The sequence below is a fragment of the Apteryx rowi genome, unplaced genomic scaffold (genome assembly GCF_003343035.1).
Source record: "Apteryx rowi isolate R43461 unplaced genomic scaffold, aptRow1 scaffold_34, whole genome shotgun sequence".
NCBI lineage: Eukaryota > Metazoa > Chordata > Aves > Apterygiformes > Apterygidae > Apteryx > Apteryx rowi.
Window position 1 is genome coordinate 1,671,180 of NW_020449863.1, and position 27,923 is coordinate 1,699,102.

The following is a 27,923-nucleotide window of genomic DNA, read 5'->3' on the forward strand; positions in this document are numbered from 1 at the left end:
TTTCACTTAGAGCTACAATTGTCTAATATTTTCCATTATAAGATCCCTGCTACTGTTGCATGTATCTCTGCCAAACTTTAGCTTTTGGGGCTGAAATCTTCAGGGTGAGCTGTCTGCTTTGAGTAGGCTATTTTTGAAACTATTCCTGAAAACGAGATTGAGAAATGGGGGTTTGTGCTTTTGCTTTTGGAATAGCGTATTGCAAGTTGGCTGGGACATTTCTTTTAAATACACCATTCTGGGTCTGAGCCTTGCTCTGTAGCCTCCCTCAAATAAGTTGTAAGGATATCAGCTTTGCCCCATTAGAAACTTTACTTTAGAAAAACTGTCCACTAGATGTCACTGGTGCTTCACTGAAATAAGATTCAAAAAGCCTTTTCTGGTAGGTCCTTAAGGAGATGATGATGGTCAGGTGAGTATCCCATGTGTGCCTGCACCCCTTTCCGCTCCTCTCCTGTGTTAAGGCGGTGGCTTTCACTGCTCTCCCCAGCGACCGTGTGTTGGACGGAGCCACCCCCGGGCTCGCATGCGGAGGCTGGCAGCTTGCACAGGTTTAAGGCCAGAAAAAAAGGACTACAGTATATGCTAGGGTTTTGGAGAGACTGTGGATGGGCACAGGAACAATACTGGGATTAGCACTGTGCAAGCAAACACAGGGCAAATGCCTCTACTGTTGTAAAACTATTCTAATTGGACTCTATTTACAGGAAGGCTAAGGATTTTATTTTCTTATCTTCCAAACACAAAACCCCACACTGAGGAGGAATGTGTAGACTTTTGTATGCTTTTTCTCTTTAAAAAAGCTGTAAAGCAGACCTTATATATCCAATAATTTTGTTAAAGAAGGAGATATAAATTATAAAGATAGCAGATAAACAGAAGCTGTTCTTCACCTGTGTTTTTAATGCATGAGTTGGACAAATTACATCTGCTTTTTTTCACTTGACCTACTAGAGGTCTCTCCAGTTAAATCACCTGTAGTTGGCCTACAGTTGACCCTTTGTTGACTTATTTAATCATCTGCCTAGTTTTCAGAACAGGTTATGAGCATTCAGACCTAAATCAGTCATTGAAAAGGTCCTGTCATTAGGCAGTAAGGCTCATACCTGATAATCTGCCCGTCACATAATATGCACACAGATGACAATCACTTACCTCTTTTATGTCATGATATAAGGCTGAAATTGCCTAAAATGAGGAAGAAAGCCATTATTTAATCAATGGAATTGCGTCAATTGAGTAAAATTTGTCTCTAGTGTAAACAAATGGAATGTCTTTGCACTTTGTGAAAACAAGACTAAATTACTTGCAGATCTTGCAGATAGAAAATCATAGGAAGTGGACTTGTAGGCTGACACATTCAGGGTTTTGGAGCAGGCATTTAAGATAATTATCCAGATTACATTGGATTACTTAATATATTTTTTGCATGATGTGTATGCACTTTTGTTTTTGAAATAATAAAGCAATATTTGTCTTTTTTCAGTTATGTGTTTGCTGATTATTTGAGAAATGCCTTGGGACAATTCATGTTGATTACCAATAAATATCCTAGTTAAGTAAGACAAGAGCAAAAAATACCACTGACTTTGAAGGTGAGTTGAAGGGCAGTCATCAGTGTGACTCAGGACAGAGAGAGTTTTTTCACAAGTAAGAGCCTTGAAGGGAGAAAATGATCTGTCATTAAAAGAAAAAAAAGTTATTCTGAATTTCCTCCTTGTTACCTCTTATTTATATAGATAGCAGAATGCAACGAAGAATTGAGCACTTGCTAGATTTATGCATTTACCTAACAACCCAGATTCTAGTGCTGTGAATACTCTCTCAATATTTAGTGGTTATCTCCTGAAGAACAATCTATATGTGGGGAAAAAAAAAAAAAGAAGCTGCATGAACAGGACAGGATATCAGCCTGCAGGTATTTTACATATCCTTAAGTTTTCAAAAGGTTCAATGGAAGGAAACTTGAGTATGTTCAAGATTCATGTTTCTAATCTGTAAATATCAGAATTGTTAACTTGCTAAATTATTTTTTTTTTTGCATTTTTGTAACTGGATTTAAATGACCACCTGGAATAATATTGATCATATACTTGACGTGAAGCATCTAGAATGTAAGATATGCCTACATAAAGCTGATTCATAAACTGGGATTGCTCCCCAGAGAAGTTTATAAGAAGAAGGTTGTCTGGGAACCAGGTATTTCATCAAACTTTTTTAAACCCCCCCTTGGGGCCTGATAGAGATCATGCTGGATGAGTGAAAGAAACACCATAAGAAAGGCAATAAACCRTGGTTTTAACACATAGATCTTGATTCAAAAGATTTCCATAGCAGCTCCTATAATCAATAAATGCCTGAAGAACCAAGTTGAAAGACATTTAATAAACTCAACACTTTGTAGGACTGGTCCTTAACTGAGACACATCATAGCTGACAGGTAAAAGGTAGAGGGATGGCCAAGATCTCAGCACCAAAGATCACAGGAAAGGTATAGTAAATGTGTAATCTGTTAATCTTTCCCCCTTCTTCTTTCAGTTGTCTAGAGACTTCTGGTTATTCAGGGATTTTGAAGGAGTAGGGTCCACAACAGGGAAGGAGCTATCAGTCAGAAGGGTCCTTACCTCATGGCTGCTGTGTGCTCTTCTGCCATGGTCTGTACCAGGCTCAGACCTGAGGAAACCAGCTCACCTGCTTTTATGCTAGCTGTGCTCAGAAGCTCCCAGACTGACCGTCGTCCATGCAGAGGTGAGACTGCCTGCCTGCTGCCTTGACCATTTGTTAGGTTACAGCATATGGAAGAGAGCATTTTAAAGATGTTGGGCTGCAGGCAAACTACCTATCCAGAAGGCAGTTAATTGCTGTTAGAGGGACAGTGGTTGTGGCAGTGTTGGCTCCATTTGTAGGTCAGTTTAATGATAAAGTTTACTTCCTTTAATTAGGAGGGTTGCTTTGGACATCTGAATATGTTTATTCAGAAATGCCTGACATAGTAGCTGATTATGAAAACCCAGCATATCATTTTTTTTTTTAAATAGATATATTTAAGAAACAATAATTGGAGTGGTATCTCTGTATTTGTCTGAGAATCAGATTCCTACAGCTTCTAATTTCATGCCCTAGTATCTTGCTTATTTTATGATTTAAGATGATTTTTAACCTTTTAACTGAATTTAAAAAAATGCTCTGCATTGTTACAGTCTGCATAGTAAATTATGCTTAAGCAGCAGAGAAATCCGCACCTTGAGAGAGTATCGTGTTGTTGTACTGAGACTTCTGAGAGATTAGCTTTTAAAGAACCTCTTTGTATTTATTCTGAATATGATCCAGTCCTAGGGATTTAATTTTTGTCTCCAGATCATTGTTTGCATGCTTTCTTATCAAAGGAGGAATAAGTTTAGGACCTGAACCTCTAAATCTTTTTCACGTAATTTATTCATAGCCATACAGTAGTGGTGCCATTGAACAGAAAGATGTAGTTTATCTTTTGGTTTTACACTGATACCTAGCCCTTTTAACAAGATTTTCATCCTTAAAGCTCAGTGCTCTAGTCTGGTTTCCTACACTGTGATTCTTCAGGGTTATTCTCTTGGCAGATTGTGAATAAAACCCACATCAGTTCTGTTCTCTTTCTGCTTAGTCATTCTCCTTCCTTCTACATCTCTTTATGGCATTGATCATCCAGTGAAGTCAAGTTGCCTTTAATGATACAGGACTGGCTCTGTGCTGGATAGCCCTAGCTGGACAGAGGAACAGAGATTTAGCAGGTGAACCTTGTAAGTCATTTTGGTTTTCTCTCAAGCCAGCCATCTGTCTATATTCAGATGCTAGATTGATAATTATATTTTTGTTCAAAACAATGTTCTTTTCTATTTTCAGCCAAAAAATCTGAGGAGTTTACTGTTTCCCTGTTCTGATCCCTTAACAGTTCCTGAGGTTTGCGAATGAGTATTTGTATAATTTGTAACAATGCTATAGAATACTTTGTGGGATTTGTAGAAAAAAGTTTCTGGTTTCCTTCTTCCTTCTGTTAAAACTCTGAATAACCCAGGGAGTGATTTTAGATGTGTTCAGAGCCATAATCTGTACCAAATGATAGCACGCTGGTGTGTAACTTAGCCAGGTGCAGCATAGGGAGGAAACTAGAGGAAGTCGCCCCATGTGTGCCATGTATGAAGCAGATATTGCTCACACTAAGGTCTGATGCCATTGTGCTATAGGACGAAGAGCTCCTTAAGCACTTGGAGCAATGCAGAGCCTCAGATTCACAACAGAGTGCAACAATGATGAAAGGTGGCCGTTTGGCTTTTTAAAAATAAGTGCTTTCCTCTGAAAGATTAATCCCATACAGGAAAATAAAGTAGAAAAGTAAATTTGACCTATTACTTGAAACTGAGACAAGGCCAAAATCCACCTGTATCAAGTCCTGTGTAAGGAGAATTTAACACCTTTAAAATGTTTCATTACAAGAGAGGTGACACCTCTGCTATCTTTGCAGGGATAGAAAAGCAGCCTGATTCTGCTTGCACATGCTGAAGCATTCTTTGGCTTCAAACAGAGCAGGAACAGGACCAAAGTCAGTTTTTAAAGTGGTTTTGAAAGCTGTCTAGTGCGTTAGATGCCTTTCTTATTAGGGGTTCGAGTATTAAGGGATCAAAGTGGAATGATCTGTTAAGGTCTTCAGCTTCCATGTCCATGTATGTTGATATTAATGGGAAATGCACCCACAGGAGAAAAACAATAAACGTGGCCTCTGAGGATGAGTTTAGATGCAATTTCCCAGGCCCTTGGATTCTACTGGGAAACCTTCAGACCAAAAGATGAAAAGCTTCCTATTGCTAAAGGTTCAAATAATGTATTTAAAAGGGGCTTCCTCCAGGTTTCTAAAGGCAGCTGATCAAAACATGGCTTTGTGCAGACAGCACAATGCATTTCATGTACGCCCAAATTAAGTTGCTTTCCCCTAGCAGCAGCATGGCTGAAGCCTCTGCTTCTCAGCAGACGTGCTGGCTATGTCCTTCTTGTTCTCTGAATACAGCAGCTCTCAGAGAGGAAGTACCTGCTCTGTAGCCAAATTGTTTTCAGGTAAGCTTAGAATAAAGAATAAGAATGTGTTATAACTAAAGGAAGGAAGTATCACGATGTTCTTGAGTGCTTGTAATGCTAAGTTGTAAATATGTGTATAGCAGGCTCCAAAGACTGAGAATTTGTGACCTGTCAGATTGGGAGCTGGGACTTCTGTTTGACGTTGCCTACTCAGCTCTGATGTGCTCTCGAATATCTTGCTTGGAGCAAAGGAGCTGTGCTTCAAAGACAGCTTTTGAGGTGAGTCTGAAACCCTGATTTTCACAGATCTGAAGGACCCATAGTTCCTCCTAGAATCAGCAGGAGCTGCAGGTGCCTAATTTTGCTGAATAGCAGGACTTATTTGATTCAAGTAGGACACTCTTGGTTTCAAGTCGGTTGTTGACAGTGCTGGCTCTAGTCTCTGCACTTTTCTTCAGGATGGAGGATCCTGTCAGGCTTGGCTGACTGATTGGTATTTGCCAGTGTTTTTAAGACGCTTTAGGGGATTGCAAAGCTGTACATGGCTGTTGATATTAACAATCACAATGCGTTTATTTTAATATATATTGGGGAGAATTTTATTCAGAGCAGTTGAACCTATCTTTTCATGCCTAGGAGTTTTGGCTTGGTTCCCTGCCAGTCTCTTCTCCAAAAACTTGGTGCTGCAGATTTTGCTTTGCTCAGTGAGGTAGTGTTAGTTCTTCTGGCCTTGGGAACAGTGGAGATAAACAGGTGACATTCCCTTCCACAGATGGCATCATATTTACAGTGCATGGGTCAGGTTCCTTTTGGTATTGCAGTTCATGCTGCCGTAACCCCATTTATTTCAACAGAGTTGATTTGGAATAACTGGCATAATGTAAGTGATGGTCAGAGAAGTTGACAGAAGTGCCCATAGGCCAGTAGAAACAGTTAAAAATAATACAGCCATCTGACACAGCCTCTCTGATGGCCAAAATTCCTCTGCTGCATTAAAATGACTCTGCCAATATCCTTGGAACAACCCTGATTTGGACTTCATTCAGATAAGCGTGGAGTTGTCCAGCTGCTCCTCTCTTCTGCCTTGCGTGATTTATCCACCAAGAGATATCTCTTAATTCATCCCATGGGAGAAAATCTCCTCCTCTCAGTTCTTGAATGCCCCAGGGTGAATCAGGTACCAGTATCTAAAGAGCTGGGAATCCGTAAGGCCATCTTCATTATTTGTATATTCTGTGGCATTTAAATGATCAAGGAGAGACTGAAAATAAGAGAAAATACAGCATGTTTGAATTCATTAAGAACCAGAAGAGATTCACTAAAACATGCTTTGCAACCCCAAATGAGTTCCTTACTGGTTCTGCAGGAGCACAAACTCCAGCTTCTTTAAGAGAACAAAATGTCACCTTCTTTCACTTTTGTTCATACTTTCACGCTCAGATTAGTCCTGTTGTTTCAGTATGAATAAAAGGGGCTGCAAGACCATCCACAAACACTTTTATAAAGTGCCTCACCCGACGAACAGATGCTGTTTAATTTTTTCTTTTTTTTCTTTTTTTTTCTGATGAACCTTGTCATTGTCTATATTATTATACATATTATACAACTCAAAATTCTTCAGTTTATGTCCTGGTTTCTTTTCTCTTCAAAATAAAATATGGATCATGATCTATTACTTGAAGGATGTTAGGCCTAAAAGACTTCTCATGGGCTCTTACCCAATTGTTCTAGGAGCTGTATAAAACCAAAACAAAGGCAGTGTGTCTGTATATTGTATGGTTTTAACTGGTTAATCTAGAAATACAGGAATTCTTAACTGTGAGCCAAATTCTCTTCTGTTCAACTCCATTAACTCCATACCAGGATTGAAAACCTGACCAATCTCATTTAACAGTAGATGCTCTTTATTCTGTCCTTAGTAACGTCTGTGATCAGAACCAATTAAATGAAAGCTTGACTCCTGGAGGGGTAACATTTCAGAGGATAACTTGATAATTAATTTTTCCTGAAAAGGATACTACATCTTAGTTATTTCTCTTGCAGGAAATTCTGGTTCATCAAAGCCTGGTTTGGTGCTTAGGTAAGTTCAGGTTTCATGGGAGAATGAAAGGCCGACTCGGATGTCACAAGAGGATTTTGCAGAAGTTAACATAGCTTGAACCAATTTAACAAATAACTATTGGTATTTTATCTTCACATCTAGCACTTTAAGGCATAACTCATTGTTAGTCTACCTCTTTCTGGCAATTCTTGCTTGTACTTAACTTTTCAGTAGTTTGGAAGCATTTTCCACTGATAACTTCTGTGCTGATAAGTAAAAATAAATACTTAGAAGACAACAGGGCTCCTAGAGAGCCATCTTGCTTATATAGCTGTTCCTTCCCTGGGTATCTGCCACTGTCTCTGGGGAGCGGGATGCAATGAAACAGGAGATGCTCCTGCGCGGGATTCTCACTGAGCTGTTGACAAGTTCTTCATGGGCTGTGGACAATATACCACTATGCACTTRTGTCACACCACAGGGCCTCCCGTTGACACTTATCCTTTTTGTTTGACCTCTGACCTCTGCTGCTTGCCACTTAGTGAAGGTGGCAGCTCAGAAAGGAAAGCGGGTGTCAGGCCAAAGTAGTTTTTGTGTACCTTGCATAGTGAAGCTCATATTACTTGCTATTTTTCAAATTACTAATAATTAATAAAGATCCTATATATTTTTCCCATTTTGAAATAAAATCTGTTCTTGAGTACAAATGGGCAAAATAGTATTTAGTTTTCCTGCTACCCAGACATGTGAATTTTCACTCTGACGTCATTCCTTCCCCCTCACCTTTTTTTTTTCTTTTGAATCAGTAGTAATTCAGAACAAACCCCAGAGAGTTAAAAAAAAAAATGTACCAATCCAAATGTACAGGTTTGGCCCTCTGCAGTTTCTGTCTTTCACCTGTGTTAGTGATCTGTACTTGATCTGACTGAGCTTGAAAGTAAAATCACACTTTTAAGTACAGTTTAGACAATCCATGCAGCAGTGATTTTGAATTTGAGCATCTCATTCATTTGGGTAATTAAAACACTGTATTACAATTGTTCAGTATACAAATGCTAATCTTTGAAGTCTGGAATGGAAATAATTGTATTACTCTGGATCTGTGACCATGGAACTACAGCACCCCAACTTTTCATCCAGTGATAAGAATGAGTAACTCCAATGGCCTCCATGTCTCTTTATGGAATTACTGGATTACAGAAATGCTGAAAAGTCTCCATCTCTGATCAGGATTCTGCTGTGTCAAGGTGTTGTACAAATCAGAATGAAAAATCATTTCTCTTGGCGTGCTGGTTGGAAAATAATCCAACAGTCCTCCTCTATTCCTGTATTTGATCCCGAGTAGTGGTTGAACAATGTTTTTTTCCCATGGTTTCTCTTTCCTCCTCCCACTGATTTTGCAAGTAGTCATCAAATCAAAGGGTCGAGCTAGAGGAAGGGAAGATGGTGATTTAATTAGAGATCCAAAGGGTCATTTTTTTCCCAGCTTGTAGTATTGGTGCAATTCAGCACCTGTCTGGAGACAGCTATTGATGTGTGATGATACAGATAGCTAACAAACTGGCATACAGGTCCACTCTTCTAGACTGATGATGGCAGAGACAGGGGCCTTTGCTTTTAGGAACTGGCAGTTTGCTCACTTTGACAGTTAAATTGATTTAGATAAAAGACTGAGTCAAAATAAAATTAAATGAAATATGTAGGAAAGGTTATCAAACAATAGCTGGAAAGGCAAAGCAAATGTTAAAAAATTACAGTGGTCTTTTTACAAAATGAGCAACATTTTGAAAATACGCCCAAGAGATTTAGGAGCATAGCTTTTATTGAAAGTCAGCATGATTTGTCTTCTAAACCCCATAAAGAATTTTGAGTATTTTCTCTATTAATTGTACTTCAGTTTAGCACCAAAAAAAGCATTGACAATTGATTAGCTTTGAAATTTAAGATGCAGAACTTCAACTGGGAAATGACTAATTTAGTTTTAAAGATGTTTACTTAATAAGTCTTCAGTTTTGATCAGAGGCTTCATAGTTTTACCTAGTGCTGTTGAAATCAGTGTATTACTTGAGAAACTATACTTTCATTCATTCAAGAAAGAAGATAAGATTCTAAGTCTGACTGGCTGGAAAAGCTCATGATTTAAAAAGCAGTCTCATATCTGAGGGTGGAAAGAGGTCTGATCTGTGATTTTTTTCCCTTTTTTTAATACTTGTTTTTGGCAGGAGCATTACGAAAAGTGACAATCAAAACGAAAGTTTCTTGGTGATGATTGAACATCAAGGCATGAGTGTTGAAATGAAGCCACTGGATATCCTAACAGTTTAAGTTAGTGCTGTAATCAAGCTACCTTCATTTGCTCCTTTGTTTCATTAGGATAGAAATGCTAGACCCTGCCGAGCATTTAATCCTTTTGAATGAACTAAGAAGGTGGTCCGTGCTTAAAATAGATAGACAATGATCAGACCTCTAAGGTGCACATTTGTAGCTTTACTCACACTGGTACTCAGTGGATGCCAAGCAATTGCAGGATCGGGGCCAATATGAATAACTTCAGTCCACTGCATACCTCTCTTGTTGCTTGATTCTTAACAGGTGTTCTCCCCCCACCCAGTGCTCTGCAAACATTAGACACTAAATACATCATAAAGATTAACTTGATAAATGATCGATTCTGGCCTCATGCTTGAAATTTAAGTCAATTGTCTGGATGAAATGTGTAAATCCCTGTATAACAGACATTTATCTCCCTCCAGACTTTTCAGTGCTCTGCACAAGATGAAAGCAAGCAAGTGGATGATTTCTGGAGGTGATTCTATAACTTTTATTCCACTAGGAATAATTTCCTGGGTTGCACTGCCCAGCTGTCCAGCAGGCTGTGTGCATACACTGTATGCAGATAAGAAGGGATGCAGTTATTGCAGTGAGTGTTTCCATCGGTGAAGTTGTCAATAGCCTAGGATCTGATAGATGTCCCAGGTAGAAAATGGGGAGCTTCCCTTCCAAGCATTCCCATCAAGGTCCTCCAGGCCACGTCCTTGGGGCTTCGGTCTTGCTCCCTCCATGAGTGACTGAAGTATTTATTTTCTTCCTAATAGTCTGCAGGAATTTTGCTGCTTATGCTTTTGTGGGTGTATTTCCCTTTTCTCCCTTCCCCTTCCTCTCTCTCCTGACTCCAGCTTTTACCTTCCATGTGAGGAATTTTCTGGATGGATCATAGGTTTTCAAAGTTTAATGCTTGCTTATGTCCCGCTGTTCTCTAGGCAGGGCTCCCTGTTCTGTGGCACAGCTGCAGTATTACAGGCTAGTCATCAAAGCATCTGTAAAAAGGGAATTGTTAGAAATTCATGGGTATATGAACTACATGTCTTTGGTTAGCAATTTTAGTGGGCTCTCAGAGCAAAATATGACTTGCTTTGACAGTGGTCTCATCACAAGCTTTTACCTTCAGGAATTCAACCTCCTACTTACTTTTACAAGCTATTCATAGTCCCTTTGGAAATTTTAAACACAGCATGTTAGGCTGTTGGTTAACAGCAAATAAACCTGTGTGCTGACCTGCCCATGTGCTAATAATAAGTCATGAGCCTGCTTTTTAAGAAAGTCTGTCACAAATGGTGGTTGAAAAAATAAATGAACGACTGAATTCCTACAGATAAGACCATCCAGATGGGACTGCCGGGGGATAGGTTAATGAGTTGGCCCTGCAGCTTTGACAGTGTTCCTTCAAAAAACAGGGACACGTGGTGTTCGGACTAGCCCCCGGCCTCTGTTTCCAAAGGGGAAATTTACCACGGAGCGATGGGCCAGCGAAAGGTCTGTGCCTCAGGCTCATGTGGGGCTTGACTGGTAGATAACGTTTGCGCTAGCAAACCTCATTTTCAGGGAGTAAATTAGCCCTTTTGGTGAGTGCCTGAACAGCAACCAAGCCTGGGCAGGAAGATTTTGTACAGGCTTTTGTATATACTTCTGGTCCTTAAAGAATTGCAGAGGCATGTGTTTTACAGGTTGGATAGGTGATATATGATTATCTTGCTTGTATCTTTTAATGAGTGTGCATAATGACTGTGTCTATGGGAAACATGCCATCATTTTTTGCAAGAATTGGATGGCTTTAATTTCTAGCTTTGTTTTTTTGTTATATCACTATAGTAATTAGTTCCACTTTTCCATAATACTAATCAGTTCAGCATTTTCTGAAAGGACTTTTTGTACTGCAGAAATTACTTCCATTTGCATGGAATGTTGAATTTGCTTAAAATAAGAAATGACGTTTTTGGCCAGTAGACTCATCAGATATTATCTACCTATGCTTTTCTGGGGGGATATGGCAAAAGAATAACAACAATAAAACAACAATATGTAGTTATTATCTATATTGCAATAGCATTGCAGTTTCCAAGGACACATAGTGACTCTGTTGCTTTATGCTCTGGACAAAAGCGTAACGTAGATGAGAATATAACAACAACTTAACTCCTTGGGTCTTGGGAGTTGCTTCCTCTTTTGGCTGATGGATAATTTACAAAGTTAGATCCATGATTTCTGGTGTCTCAAGAGTGCATTAGAATTTCACAGCAGGAGATTTGTAAAAGGGAAAGGAATGGTGTACAGGGAATTAAAAGGTCTGTAAAACTAGAGACTTTCTCTCCTGTGAGGAGTGATCTTGTCTAAATTAATAAACGTCCATGGTCTGTGTTTTTCAGCTGTGATTATTAGGACTGTGTGTTCAGTCAGTGCACTCTGAACAGAGCCAATATCAGCTTAGTAACACCAAAAATGTATTTACAGCTATTTGTCCAAATTCTGAATAGCTGTTCCCTTTGTTCTGTATCCTTTGCTATTCCCAAACCATAATGCAAACAGGTTTTGGCTCTGAAACCAGTGAAGTATTTCTAGGCATGCTTAACTGCAGGCATATGACTACTCCAGTTAATGTTCATAAGACTTTCCACAGACTTAAAGGTAAGCACATGCTTAAATGGTTTGCTAACTCTGAGTCTCATTTTTCCAGAGTATTTAAGAGAACATTATTTTTTAATGACTGTGGCATGCACAGTAAAAGATGTTCTTCAGTAAAGAACATTATTATCTGCCATTCATTTTTCATTATTCTTTATTCATCGATACCTATTCTCCTGCTGAACTATTTATCTTGGATCAGGAACCATAATATAGGGGCATCAGTGAAAAGTTACATTCTGATATAGCATGTTGTCAAAGCCAATGACTGAGCAAAAACCTTCAAAGTCCAAGATTTATTTTGCAGAAACTACTATGTAAACACCTGGAAAATAGGAATATAGCTAAAGAATAAGGAAACAGGAAAGAAAAGGCTATATGTATATTTTTATTGCAAAAAGATATTTTTTACTGCATCGTAACTGCTGCCTGCTAAGCCTTGCGCTGCAAAGTCCTACTGGTATTATAGATTTCTACCATGCAGTAGCTAATATGGTCAACTTTCTTTGACTCAGTTGTGACTGACTTTCCCTACTCTGATCTCTTAGAAAGACTACAGTGCTTAGTTTCTGCTAAATGGAAAAGGTAATATATAACATAGTAAAGTTATGTAACTACCACGCAAGAAACAGAAGACTATTGGCAGTGAAGGGAAAGCCTATCTTCATATAAAATAGTTACTTACACCAGTTCTAATTCCAAGGTAACAGCTTGGGAAATGAAATTCACAGGTATTAGACCAAGATACAGTTGCAGCTGAATCCTTAAATCTAAGAACATGAAACAGAAAATCAGCTAGCTGGTTATGAGACGGAGATGTTGTTTATGAGCTGTTCAATTACATTTTCTGTTGATCCATCTGTCTCTGGAGATCCTTTGCCATCCCTTGAAGACTAAAATATCATTCTGAAGATAGAGGCAGGATTCAAGTAGTACCATTCTCCCCCCGATATCTGCTGATGAGGTGTCAGCTTCCTTTTGGCAGAGTCCGGAGGATAGATAAGGGACTGTGGTTACAGGCACAAAGGGCTTTTATGACAAGGCGAGAAAGAGAAAATTTCAGATTAGCAGGAATTTGTAACTTTATTGTGCTTTTAACTTCAGTTTCAAATCTTAAAACAGATTTTCACTGATACATGAACTCAATGAACTAATGTCCTATTGCATTTTAATTTCATCACGCTAACTCTCTGACTTCAAAGACTACTTGAAGCCTAGAGAGCAGTTAACAATCTGCTCGATTTGGCTACAGAAACCTGGGTTTCTTGTGTGCAGTCACAAAAAAGGGAGAGGTCTTGAAAGAGATCAACCAAGAATTGAAAAGGCTACTACACGTTTTGAAAGATCCGTTGTATTCGTGCATGGATAATGACTAATCTTAATTAGTTTCTTCACTAATTTTTAAGCCTCAGAGGGAGGTGTTTAAACTAATGGAAAGTAAGTCTGAAGGTAAGATTAAGACAATAATTAAAACAGATATAAACAACTGTTGGATGTATTTCTTTTCTCTCTCTTACTCTCCCTCATAGTTGTCTTATTCTCTTGTTTTGTTCATTCACAAAAGTTTTTTAGCTTTCCAAATCTCTTCTTTTCCACAAATTCAAGTTTTGGAGCTTTAAACTTGTGACCCATTAAAGTTCACTCAGAGCCTGAGGGATAGATCACATTTCATAAAATTGCTAAGACTGTCTATCAGTTCAGATGGAAATCTAGTAAGTGCAGTCGTATCCTACCAGTTAGGAATCATGCGCAGCAGTTTGTGTGGCTATCCTTTGAGACAAAAGTCACTGGTGTGTGAATTAAATTATTTCACATACATAAAAATTTCAAAATTGGCTCCGAGTTCTTGTGTTTTAGATATGCCCCTAGCTGTTCATGTTACTTCAGAGAGTGTTAACTGTACTTTGACCTTTTGGGAAACAAGCTCAAAAAGAACTAAGATTTAGTTCATTGAAGCAGGACAGCTGGACAGGGTGGAGCTGGTGGCAGTTCAGGAAGGTAGATTTCAAATCCCCTTTCTCTGGGTTGCTGAAAGGATCAATGAAGATCAAAGCAATGATATGATTACTATCACAGCACTATGTAGAAACTGCAGTGCAAAAATCAACAAAGAATATTAAAGAGAGGACTTCAATTTTTGGGCTGAACATTCCTCAGAAGTGATGGGACAAACTCAGGTCATTGTCTTCATGTCACATAACAAGCACTGAAGGTTTACTCTGTGGTTGTAAAACTCTTGAGTACCTGATCTGGTAACTATGTATCTGCATTTCTAGATTACAGATAAAAGGTAGGAGTAAGGCTTCTTCTGATACCGACTGCAGGCTCTTGAACACGCCCTGTGGTTTTACTGAAGGCACACTGGCTTTTCCTCATCAGTGTTGGGGAACATATCGATGATGTGACCATCACTAGAAGCCAGACGGGTCTGAAAATACAACCTGATTCAAATAACAAGGCAAGCTAAATATCATTCTAGTGATGCTCTGTCAGATCTATCAGTGCATTCTCAGTTACAGTGGGGTTGTCTGTAGAGTAACAATAATTCGGCCATTAGTGCTTTGGGCATCTTCTACAACAGGGCAAGTAGTGGCTAACACTGAACACACTTGCACTCTGATTCTGGATGCACGTATCAGGCCTTAGTCCCATCTCCATGAGAATCTACAAAGGTGAATCAGTGGTCCTGTGTTTAAAAAAGCCACTTCTCATTGTAGTCCAAGAGAACTGCCGGATACCCCAAAGTTTTGAAAAACAGGGCATTCAGAAGCAAAAAAAGTAGATGTAGTGCCTACCTTTAGTGATTTCAAAAGTCTTGGCTGGTAGTCTTGGCTTTGCTTACTCCGGCAAAACAAACATCAGTTTCTCGGGAATTTTGCCTGATGCAAAGGCTGCTGAATAGGCCCATGGCTATGCTTTGTTTACTCGGAAGCAATTTGTTTATTTCTGCTGTATTTTGTGTACATCATTACTGATCAGTGGCAGGTGATTATATAAGCAATCCTAGCTTGTTGTAAAACAGCAGTGCTCCATGAAAAGTCTTGCCTGATATATTCACTTGCACTATCTGAATTTTTCTGACTAACTTTGCTTTTCTGTGTACTGCATATAAGTCACTGCCCCCCTCATATCTGTGCAAGGAGATTTATTTGGCAGTAAAAATGTCCACTTAAATTGAAAGTTCGTTATTTACTTTATAAAAGTGAATAGCCTTCAATAAATCAGTCTTTCTTTCTCTTTCCTATTATTATTTATTGTTTACATTACAGTAACAGACATGTATCCTGTAAAGCCTTTCAACCTTAATCCACCAAAGGGGGAGGGGGAGAATGTGATGTTGAAATAGAATTGAAGTGAGGAAGCAGCTGGACTTCTGTGAATATTACTCCACCTGAATGGGCGAGGGGCTGCTCTCTGTGTCATCACTCAGCATCAGAAATAAGCAGTTGTTCATGTGCTTTTCAAGGCAAGAGCCATTATCTTGTTAAAGGGGTGGTCAGGGCCTAGAAGAGAAGGACACTGATCTCTAAGAGGGACATGTGGCTGTTGCCACAGTTCAAGAGGGAAGGGCAGAAAGCAGTCTGTGCGCTGCAATAAAAATGCTGTGTAAACCTCCTAGACAGTTAGGAATACCTTGTGTAAAGATCCAGATGCCCGCCTGTAACCCTAGACACCTACATGTTTTAAAAACATGACTCCAGCGGTGAGTTCTGGGAGTGTGATTTAGCTCCTCGGTCCCAGCTGAATACCCAGTCTCTCAGAGTGCTCTGGCCTGGTGCAGGGATGGGGAATCACACCTACTCAGTAAGTAGCTGTTGCTGTTAGGTGACGTTTCTTCAGGTTAAGCATTACAAACTCTCTCTCATCACTGATGTGTATGACATGATGAGCCTCTTTCTACTTCATTTCACATTCTCTTGTTAGTGGGATATAAATTATGTTCATTTTGTATGCTTATTGACTTCTACATTGGAGAAGGTAACTCTGCTTAAATACAGACATTCACTGTTCAATTTAAGTGCATCCCTAAATAACTCCATTGAAGACTTCGATGACTTCCATAGCTGTTCCACCTATCTCCTCTTTGCCTAAACTTATTTATTGCTTGAACTGTTAAAAATCACATTCAAACAAATCAACGTTTGAAAGAGCCCAACTAAAATTTTTCTCAAGGAAAAAAAAAGCAGGAGGACATTTCTGTAAAACAGATTGCAAAATATGTTTATCATCTGTGTGYGCTGTGGTATGGTATGCACTCTGTGTCATGTGGTAGGAATATCCAGTCTGCCCCGAAGCTCTTCCTTATGTTTAAACTGCTTTCAACCCCAGCGTTATTTTTTGTCTTTCCTTTTGGCAGCAGGGTTAGCAAGTTTAAATTTTGAAAGGCAGGGAATGAGAGCTATACAGAACCGCTTGGTGAAGGGGTCAGAAAGGACAGTGTAGCTGAAAGCAACTGGGACTGTTAATGCATTCCTATTCCTTTTCCTTATGGGGCAGAGGAAGGCTAAATCCTACGCAGAGCAGAGGGATCCCTTCCTCCCACTTTCATCTCGCCCACCCTGTAAGCTTCATGTCAAAGCCAACCTCTTTCCACTAGAAGATGACTGGATGTGATTCCTTTCAGAGGCTTTCAGCGCTTCTCCTGTAACTGCCCAGTGGAGATGCTGTTGAATGATGTGAAATACTCTTTTCTCCCRGCAGGATTGGTGAGCCCTCTCTCCACATGGCCTGGCTTCCTCCTTTGCCTCCACTAGCTCTCTCTATGTGAATAAAGAGACAAGCTTGGGTCTTGCATAGCAAAATAGCACTGGATTACTTCTCCCACACTTGCTGCTGACAGAGGAACTCTGTTATTAGAAGAAACTTTCACTCTTCAAACAGAAATTAGCCCATGTGTGGAGCAGGAACAGGAACTGTTAGTTTAGGTTTGYTTCTTTTATGCCTCTCCATTTATATCTTGTGGAAACATAAGGATTGTCCTACATTGTGCCGTCCATGGTCCTTCCAGGTCAAATTCTGCTCTCACTGCAGTCTCATCAGGTATTTTGTAAAAGATAGAAGAGGAAAACGGTGGCTAGCCTGTCCCAAGGAAAGTTCCATGGCTGATCTCCGATAACTGAAAACTTCCCTCTTCCTGGGAAGACAAATGTTAAATTCTTGCCCGTGGGACTTCTAGAATCAGGAATTTATCCTGAATGCTCAGTTTGACTCCCCAAGTGACAACACAAGATGGATAGATAGATAGATAGATAGATAGATATTTTTTAGGCACACTGGTGTGTGATCAGTGTAACAATCTGCTGGGAATCATGGGAAAAGGGAATCAAGAAATCGGCACCAACTTGCCTCCCCTCAGTGCCATAACTGATGACGATTACCAGTCAGTTCTGTATGCATGCTTGCTTACCCTGTCCCTCTCTCCCTTGTTACCTTGACCAGTTTGTACTCTCCATTATTATTTGGCTATATCGGGTTACTATAACAGGTCTTATCTTTCATTTGACTACTTTCCCTTCATCCCACAGTTGCTATGCTTTTTTGAAAAAATGTCTTGACTATGCATTGTTAACTTAGTAGGCTAACTAATGTGTCGTGCCTGCCAGGCCTTCAAACACCAATTATCTTGCCTTGCATTTAAATTAGTAGTTCACTTATTGCCAAAATAGAGATGCAAATATGCACAAAAAATATGTATTTATTACATGACTATGTAAAAATAACAAGAAAGGTGCAGCATGGTTTTTTTCGTTTCACATATGGTTGGGTTGGGATATATTCGGCACAGTATGTATTCAGATGTATTCATTCATTATGAAATAAGTATGTATATTGACATCCATGTTGGGTCTACTTATGCCAGGGTTGAATCTGGCCCTGCAAATTTGCAATATTATGTTACTACATTACAATATGCTGTCATGTTCAAGCCTTTGAATTTATTAATCAGGATGTAATATGCCAAATCTTTACAAATTACACATTGTTTTGGTGCTGGATGTTGGCAACATTATCACTAACAAAGCAAGCCAAATGACCCTTGCACTAGATTTTCCATGTTATTCTCCAAGCAGATGTCAATGTAAGAAACTAATCTCAGTTTGTCTCAAATTATTGTACTTTCAGATGGCTATTCAATCCATGAAGTATGGGGCAGTCTATATCCATATTATCCCAAGGGAAGCCCTTTGAAATAATTGTGACCTCTTTGCTCTTGAAGGTGAGAGGAACGCATTTTGTGCCAACCCTTTACTTGATAGATACAACTCTGTTTCCTTATGCTGCCAACTCTACTAATCCTTTTGCCAAGGAGAAAAGGCCCTTTCCCTCTATCCTTTTCCTCCTTTATTTGTCCTGTTCAAGTTTATTTCTGGAGAAGAGGACTTGTTTCTTCTCTAAAGAAGTAATCTTTTCATGTAACAACTACTCAAGTGTTATGGTCTTACCATGGCTTGACCCTTTTGGAAACACTGAAATGTGAAAAAGGATACTTGGATCCCATGATGATTAGCAGGCTTAAAACCACTTAGGTAGATCAAAAAGACTAAGTTGCTGAGTTTTGTGGCTTTCGTTTGGATTTTTTGTTTCATTTAACCTGCAGCATCAACACAGCCAAAACTCTGAAGGGCTCACCAGGCAGGAAAATGACCTGAAACTGCTGTTGGAACCACACTTCAAAAGCAAGACTTTTTATTGTCTGCAAAGAAGCCACTGCAGAATCACTATCCTTGTGCTACTATTATTAGTGGCTGCAATGCTGAGGATTCCTCTGAATAGTGGTATTTCATGGGCAAAAAGAAAATCCAAGAAAACTCTCATTTCAGACCTGAAGTTTTGATTTTTTCTATGGCAGGAATTTTTCTCCTGCTGATTTTGAAGGCTGAGAAAAATTGTGTCAGAGGGCCCAACTCTTTTCATCAGATGCTTGAAATCAATTATGAGGCTTGCTGAAAGGACTTCAGAAGTGCTTCAGAGGATCCTGATTATTTTCCTAACAAGCTTCCTATATTTTGTTACCAGCATTGCTAAGAAAGAAAAAATGGTTGTCTTCTATGCAACAAGTAAGTCATAAGAAGAAAAAAGGAATGAGAAAGGCATTATAAACCTACAAAGGAAACCAAGCTTAGAACGACCTCTCCTGACCTTTACTATCAAGGCACGAAGAATGTGTTTTTTAATGTCCAAGTCTAGTTAAATTTAATCTATACACTGTCTACCATATTCCCTCTAGGGAATGCAATGCCAAACGAGCACACAGTGTTCTCACATTAAAATGTTCSATCAGCATTGCTGTGGGCTGTGGGGGATATTAAGTCAGCCAGTCTCATTGCTGCTCGAGCCTGAAGAAGAGGCCAAAGTTCAACAGTTTCATTAATTCATTCAGGAAGAGAGGAAAGTAAAAACAAACCAAGTATTTATTTTCATTGATTGTCCAGGTTACACTCAATTGTTTGTCTTTTCCCTTTGTCTCTGTCCCTTTGCACCTTTTCCTTCCCCCCTTTTCCCTTTCCTCTTTCCCCTTTCCTTTTTCTCTCTTTCTAGAAATAAAAGGATAACAGTCTTCATGTCAACAATGAAGATAGTTACTTAAACAAATCATTCCTTCATATTCAAGTTTTTGCTCTCTGAATTTTAATTTTTGCCTTAAACTTTCTTTGCTTCATTAATTTAATTTTATCAGACTGATTGTAGTTTTTAAGCATAAGCTCTTTATTAGTTATGGTTCTTTGTCCTCTGAAACCTTATTAATTTTTTTTTTCCTAATAGACAATGAACAAAGAATACCTTTCAAGAATGCTGGCTGATTCTTAGAGCTCTGGCTGTATGAGATACCTCCTTCTCTCTCTGAAAACGCAACCTCACGTAGCACAGAGCAATTAAACTGTTGGGAAATCTGAGAAACCCTGTGGTCACAGGAGATGCAATCCTACATTGACTGCAGAACTCCCTGCCAGATGAAATAAAAATAGCTATTAATTTCACCGTGTTAGGAGCTAAGAGTGCATACTGGAGCCAAACTGAAAAGCCATCTCTTTGCACAGACTTTCCACCAAATGTAAATGCAATCACACTGTCAAATAATGAAAACAGAGGCAACCCATCTTAATTCAAGACACTGCAGTTACACTTGTATAATCCCAAGAAATGCTCAATCTGAGACTGATGGGTACCAGTGCAAGAACCCCATTGGATAATATCATGATCATATTTGCTGTGGTAATATGTAGTTTACCCTTACAAATGTATAAAAGGTAAAGCAACAAGGCCTAAGAAATGAAAGAAGTGCTGGACCAAAAATATGGAGAATAGCAATAGATTACCTTGGTCAACTCTGCAGTTCAGGAGTTCATGAGAAGTTTGTGAGTGCTGTTTGTCGTTTTTCTTCTGAGACAGAGCAATTTCCCCTGTCCTTGCACATTGAAAAATAGATTTTCTTCCTCAAAGACTCTTCCATGTGAAAAGATTTTTCTTGTGTAATTTTAAATATATTTGCATTTTGCGAATATATCTTACAGGTTTTCTTGGCTCATGCCTAAGTAAATCAACAAACTCTGTATTTTAGTTTTTAGGTAAATACTTCAAAAGTGCTTAAGTGTCTTGGAAGCCTACATTCCCTGGCTTTCATTAAGATCTGAATTAGTCTTTTAAGTCAGATTTGAAAATAAAGTTGAGGCTCATAAGGCACTTAGTTGCTCTTGAGATTTATTTTTAGGGTAAATCCTGAATACGACCTTTTTTTCTTCCTGGTGTTTACAATGATAATCTAATGTTTAGCCAATGCTTGGCTGTAGAACAACTGAGAGTTGTGAGATGACCAAGCTCATTTCCTGAGTTGCATCTTTTTGTTTTTGCAACAAACCTTTATTTAGTATTTCATTTAACAAGCCTTTTGGACTATCTCTTGATTAGATTCTGCATGTTTCCTGCCACTTGCATGAACTGAGAAATGTAACCTTAAAGCCAGAGCCAACATAAATATTTTTTCATAGAATGATGTAACAGCCAGCTTTTTGTTTCACAAAATTCAGACTTACTAAAAACTTTGAAACTTCCCCCCATTTTCAGTCTGGTCTGAAAAATCATTTCAGGCAGCCACTTATATAAGTGATATCTGGTTACAGATAAACCTTGAAGGCATCTCAAAGTTAGGCATCACAGTGTCCTGGACTGGAAACTTGAACCCTGCATTTGGCATCTTGTCTCCTAACACATACAGATGACCCCACTTAATGAAAATGGAAAGATTTTTCTCCCTAATAGTTACTGCAGTTTACCTTCCTGCAGATACATCTGCATCTTACCAGCATAACAGAGATTTTTTTTAAAATTTGAAAGTACAGGGAAAGATGGCATTCCATATCAGCAGGAACCTGCTTATATTTAAACAACATGAGGTGGTAAGGACTGAAGATGTGATAGAAATCCACTCTTTTCCAAGTCTTCTGTACCGAAGTCTTCAGTATTGTTGTGCTGTGTTTCTGATACTGTGCTGTGATGTCCTGGCTCTACTGAGGAAGCCTGGGATTTAGCACTGTAGGAGATTATTGCAGAATCACCATCAGAAAAAATGGGTAGAATTTCTGAAGGAAGATTGGGATGTGAGTATTTTTAGGATTACGTGAAAATGTGGCCTAGGCTTACCCTATGTGCATTGCACATATATGTGCATTGAAAGTATCTGGGAGTCCCCTTGTATTACTTGTTCACTGTTTGTACATTCACTGCTATGCAGACAAGTTAGCAAAATATTTTTCTAATTTGCCATACAGTTAAAATCAACTAAAACTTTTTTCCCCTACATAGTTTCTGGATTTAACTGCTAATCTGTGGGACTAACTTTGTAGGCCCCAAACTCTACTCTTAAGTTTCATAGTGGAAACCTGGAATGACTTCAGCTCAGTAAAGTCACTCTGCAAATGTGCTTGTTTAAAGGAGACCAAAAGCTAGTCCAGAAGAAGAGAGTTATAGTGGGTATTTCTGGACAGCTTAAATGAGAAAGAGTGATGGTTGATGGTTATGTCTAGGCCAAGAGAAAACTGAACTGGAGTCTAAGGGAGAAGCTTTTGCTACAAGCTTAGTTTTGGGGAAGAGGCCAGCTGAGATAGTCAAGGCCAAAGATTGTCACCGTGGGATATGCCCCTGAGAGGTTCAGCCAAAGGACTTGAATGTTGGAAGTTTTTCAGATTTTTTTCTCAACCAGAGTAAGATTAATTTATAGTATTTAGGCTGGGGGAAGTTGGGGGATGGGGTCAAATTGGTGGCAAGCTGCCAAAAACTGGTTAACTTCTTTATCAAAAGAAAAATAAACTTTCATCTGCTTTTCTGATGTCTTTGAGTGTGAAAATGGGTGTGTTACAAACCGAATGCAAAAACATCTCCATAGCAATGAATTTCAAATTTTTAAAGTTTATGAGATGTTATTAAACCCATAGTTATGGTGGTATGTTAGCTGTTGCTGAGTTTTACTAGCTTTCTTCGACTTCACTTTAAAAAAAAAAATCTCTATGAATGGCTGCTGCTACTATTTTCCAGTGGTCAGTGTTCAATTGCCACTTGGATTTCTCTGCTGATTGTTTTGATTTGCTGCTTGAAGGCCAACATGTAATTCACTCAGTCTGGTTCCTCAGTCTGATCACAATTTTTATAGTGCCATCTCCCAGTCCCAATCTTCAGAGGGTTTTTGATTGGTATAAGGCCAGTGCAGCTCTATGACACTTAGTTTTATATTCTGATCCTTCAATGAGATGTACCAAGCACATAAACAGACCTATTTTTTCCCTTCCCCTTCTGACCATTGTGAAACTGCACTTCTTCAGGCTCCCCAAATATTCTAATTTACTCCTTGGTCTCCAAATTCATTACAGACCTAATTACCTCCTGTTACTGAATTTGCCTGACTCCTCCCACCATTTTCATAAAACCCCATATTTAAAACCCCCTTTTCAGTCACTTTAGTTTTGCCAGTTTTTAGCTGCTGGGTTTATATTTCCTATGTCAGGTGTCTTCATGAAGCAGAATGTATTTGTTTGCGCAAAAATTCCACCAACATAGTCTGGCCATTTTTCAAAATAAGGTGAAGGAAAAAATGCACTGTTTTGCTTATATTTAAATTGCTAAGGGATTAAAAAAAAAAAAAAAGCACTTGTATCAGATACCTGACACAGCCATGGGAGATTATTTGTGTCAGAAATACATGTTTTGACATCTACCCTGAAGAACCTCCCGAATTTGATGAAATTAGTCTTTTTTTTTGGAAATCCCACTTCAAACATGCTTTTCAGAAATGTTTTAGCTCTGAAGTCTGAATTGTATGAAGCATTGATACTTCCTGGGTGTTGAAAATTTCAGTTTTGTCCAGCTACTATCAAGATAATTTTCTTCTTTGATAGCATATTGTAAAATGTTTGTGAAGCTATCAAGAATACCGTTGAAGAAAACAAGTCAACTCCCAATTTTGTTTTTTTTTTGGAAGAGTTTAAACAAAAACAACAAAAAAAGAAATCCTCCGTCACATGTTGAATGTGAAGAGAAAGTGAAGGTGAATTACTCAGTGTGAATGTGGTGTGGTTCTGTGGTTAAGATAGTCTACAATCAGTAATTAAAGATTATGTTGTATAATAGATGGAAAAGGCTGAACGAATACACAGAAAAGGGGCTGATTAAGATTTCCTAAACGTTAAGTTTGTTGCAGGCAAAACAGCCTCGAGTCACGGAATTTTACTTAATTTATTGCCAATTAACATAATTACTGATTTAGGTATTGAGGGGAGGGAAAAAAAAGACAAACAACTAAACAAATACTTAGGGAAACACCTTTCCTCCCGCTTCCCCAGGCTCAACTTCAGCTAAACGCCTCAGGCTCCCGCTGCCCGCTCTCAGCTTCGCCGCCACGGCCGTTACGCGCAGCCCCGCCGCTGCCTCCGGCGAGGCGACGGGCGGCGCAGCGGGCGGGACCACCGCGTAACGGTTTCTTGCTGCCGCCTCGCGCTTGTCCCCCTCTGCCCGGCACGGGCAGGCCGCGGTCCCCTGGCGGGGAGATGCCTCCGCGCCCCCAGCAAGGTCTCCTTCCCCGGGTCCCCGCGCTGCGTCTTCCCTTTCCTCACAGCGCCGCTCTTCGCCGGGCTCCGCGGGTGCCTCCTGCCCCCGCGGTGCGGGAGGCGGCCGGAGCCGGCCCAGGGCGGTTGGCGGCCCCCGCCGCCCAGGTGCGCGCGGAGCAAGTGCAGGAACGCGTCCTAACTCGCCGGTTCTTGGCTTTACACCCTGAAGGCGTTTCTAAATACGTGGATTTTTAAAAATCTATATTTAGAGCATGTGACTATGAAACTATATAGATGGTTATGTTTTTTCAGAATTGGATTGTGCTGAGCCAAAATGCTTTTGTGTAGTGACACTTGGTGCTGTGCTAGTGGGGCAAGACACCTTGTGATCAGGTGAGTCCTGATGGAGGTTGGCATGATTTAATGCCCTTGAAAATCTGAATACAACAGTAATAAGCCAGTGCTTTGCTACAAGAGTTCAAGTTGCTATTTGCTGATTGGAATCTTTCTTGATACAAACACCTTGTTGAATAATGTGACTCAAGAGCAGTGTAGATTAGCATACCCTATTATTTGCTCCAATTTGAATCTTACAGGGCATGTTTAGCTTTGGTAAGCTGAGCTGATTCACTAACTGACGCCTTTTATGTTTATGGAGTTTTGTTTTACTTGTTTTATGATGCATTTCTGCCAGAGATACAGATCAAGTTTTGAGGAGAAAGAGAGAAACCAAATATCTTTTCCAATATTTTCTGGTATTGGGATTGAAAAGCTGTTACAGCTAATACAGCCCTCTAAGCATTAGGCCCTGGTGTTTGAAAACATGACAGGCAATAGGATGGTGGTGACCATGAGTTTAGTGAAGATGTGAGAATATAGGACTGGCACAGACAGGAGTGAATATTTTAATGTTTTCATCCTATAGGAAAAATAGTAAAAAACCAACTTACCGTGTTGTGTTGATTTTTAAATATAGTTTGAATAATGAAAATAGTATCCCTGCCTATATCTGAACTGTAGTCAGCTCCCTTTGTGCAAAACTCCTATTGATACAAGTTTTGCTGGCAAGAAATAAACATAGAATATGTTAGTTAAAAACCACGCTTGTCAGATAAAAGGGAGAATAATTTATTACAATTATATCTTACTGTACCTTTGGAAAAAATACATGAAAATTACAAACAGTGAAGAGAAAAAAATTGGGTGAAGAAATACTATTAAAAGAGCACATCTGTTTCAAATTCTTATTTGGGGAAAAAAATCCCCACATATGTTTTTATTTTAAATCTGTATGTGTGTAGTTATCGTTGTGTTAACTATTAGGTAAATAGAAGTATTGAGAATCCATTTTTCAGTGAAGTTTGGTTAGGAATATTTGTACACATTGTGAGAAAGATAATTTGAAAGCTAATTGAAGCTCTGTGAGGAACCAATTCCCTGCAGATTCCTTAATTCAAAATACCTGCCTTTTGTGCACTAGTATTGACCAAAAGCACTTATTTATTTTGGAAATGAAATCATTTTACCCTTCAGTTTGCATTTTTTACATGCCTTGCTATAGTACAGCATAACACAGAACCGTGTCACAGAATTTGCTCCAGCCTAACAAATACAACTGTAGCAAGAACTGAACTGTAGCGGGAAAAACATTTGGTTTTGGTTAATAAGGTACATATATTCAGCCATGATCAGTTTATATACTGATTTTTGATACACTATTGTAAAGTTAATAAGTTTCCTACTGAATATATAGAGGTAGCTCATAGTAATAAACCTGGCCATTTTGTCATAAAAAGGGAGTGAAATCTCAATCCTATTGAAACCAGTGGTTAAAAACTCCCATCAGCTTCCTTCAGTGGAACTTGGATTTTATCTCACAACTTTTGTATGGGTATCCCAGTCTCATTCTACACTTCTGTAAAGATTTGTGATGGAAGAGTATTCACTTTATCTTAGGCTGCAAGGCCCCTGACATTTGCAAAACTACTTGCACAGCAGTGTAGAGCCATCCCATTGTGCTTGGGTCACCAAACTGAAGTGCCTAAATTAGGAGCCTTGACCCACTTCCTGGTCAGTCAAGAGAGATGGGGCAATATATCCCATCTGGGATCTGGTTCATCTTCTGGAGATGACTCTGGAGAGAGCTGAGTTGCTTAACTCCAAAYGTCTGTGTGCTCTACATGGGGGGGAAACCATGCTGTGGAGGTGCCCACCACTTACATACCTCTGCAGACAGCATGAGATCCTGAGGTGCCTGGGGAGCACTGATATACTGCTGTTACAGTCACTCTCAGAAATAGTCTCTGGGCTTAGCACAAACCAGACTAAAGTCAAGGCAGGACCTTTAAACAAATCACTCTGCCTGGAGTGAGCCCACCTGACAGGTTCTTGTTTCTGTACACCTGATGTGAATTAGGAGATAGCACAGCCCAGAAAGTATTTTTACTTTGTGTTTTGCAGGAGCTAGAAACACATTGGACACTGGGCTTTGAATGAAAATAACTTTATGGACTCATTATGCTTCCTTCTTCACTGCAGAAAATCAGAGCTACAATATTTCTGCCTCTATCACTTTATTACTCCAAAGAACAGTCATAAAAAGTAGCAATAGAGTCATTAGAGAAATCTATTAAAACCGTCACTGTGCCTCTAAATGCTGTATGGGGGAAAAAAAAAAAAAAAAGACTTCTGGACCAAAGTTTTCTATCCAAGAATTTTGCCCTCTGCAAAGACGAAGGAGGCTAAAAAAGAAATCCCTGTCTGTAGTTCTTACCAAATAGGCATGGCTTCAGTGTTTGGAGAGCCCCTCTAGGGAGATGGGGACAGGTTTGATGTAGAAAGATTTATGGGCACTTAAAACTTATAATGAAACTGTTATCTTTACTCTCTCTCCTCTTTCTAAATCGTGTAAAATCAGGTGGTAGGTACTTGCAGTAGTATTAATAACTGTCAGCTCAGATATAAAGCAAAAAATATTCCTGACGGGTGAAAATTAGAGCTGATGATAAAAACTGTCAGTGGAGAAGCAATTTTTGTGTTGTCTACAACTGTATTGTTGTAGACTTTTTTGTTTATTGTAGGCGCTGCTCTTGCAAATCATTCTCTATAAGAAGATCTTGTGCCAAGTCTCATTAACTTAAGAGGGAGCTTCCTGAGGGCTTGGGGGTCCTGCCATTCAGGGCAGTTTATGTGATTGAGGCCCAGATGGAGAAACAGCATTGTGTGTGTGGAGAGCAAGATGGGAGCTGTTGGCAGTGAGAACAGTAGAGGGAACGGAACAGGGAAGGAGTGAAGGTGGAAATAGAAAAGTAGTAATGCTATTACAATCTGAGGAGTTTTCTTGGATTAAAAATCCAACTGAAATACATTCTCTGTTCTCCTATTTCAAAAATACAGCCTTAAAAGTCATAGATTTCAAGGGACAAATTCTGTCTCCGCTGAGGGCGATCAATTCTGTTCATTGGTTTTTACAGGGCTAGGGTTTCAGCCCATGTTAGATCATTTACATACGTGTATTTTTGACTTACATAAAGTTGCCACAAAAATGCAGGGTTGGTTTATACCCTCTCTTATTTTCATGCTAGGATTGAAACATTTTGAATCCCAAATCAGCAAACGGGAAATTCTGAAAGAAACCATGGAAGTTGCTGTTAAATACTCTGGACTTGGTATAGGATTATAAGAATTCTTCAAGGCTGGCTTGATAAATGTGGCAAATTAAGGATTCATCACCCTATCTGTGTTCTAGCCTATCCCCACTGTTGGCCATTGAAAAATTAAACATGCAATTTAAGCTGCTGCTATGGTAATGGTTGCAGTTGGCACTCCTAGGAATGGAAACT

The 27,923-nt window shown here is 39.3% G+C and overlaps 2 long non-coding RNA genes across 2 annotated transcripts; both read left to right on the forward strand.

Annotated features, from left to right (window-relative positions):
* Positions 1 to 2,591: 2,591 nt before the first annotated feature.
* On the forward strand, positions 2,592 to 3,931 carry LOC112969232. The gene is made up of 3 exons (XR_003254649.1): positions 2,592 to 2,748; positions 3,641 to 3,776; positions 3,880 to 3,931. It is a non-coding gene; the product is annotated as an uncharacterized LOC112969232 (long non-coding RNA).
* A 1,264-nt stretch (positions 3,932 to 5,195) lies between these two features.
* On the forward strand, positions 5,196 to 20,626 carry LOC112969231. Its single transcript, XR_003254648.1, has 4 exons — positions 5,196 to 5,325; positions 7,090 to 7,126; positions 18,170 to 18,263; positions 19,811 to 20,626. It is a non-coding gene; the product is annotated as an uncharacterized LOC112969231 (long non-coding RNA).
* Positions 20,627 to 27,923: the final 7,297 nt, after the last annotated feature.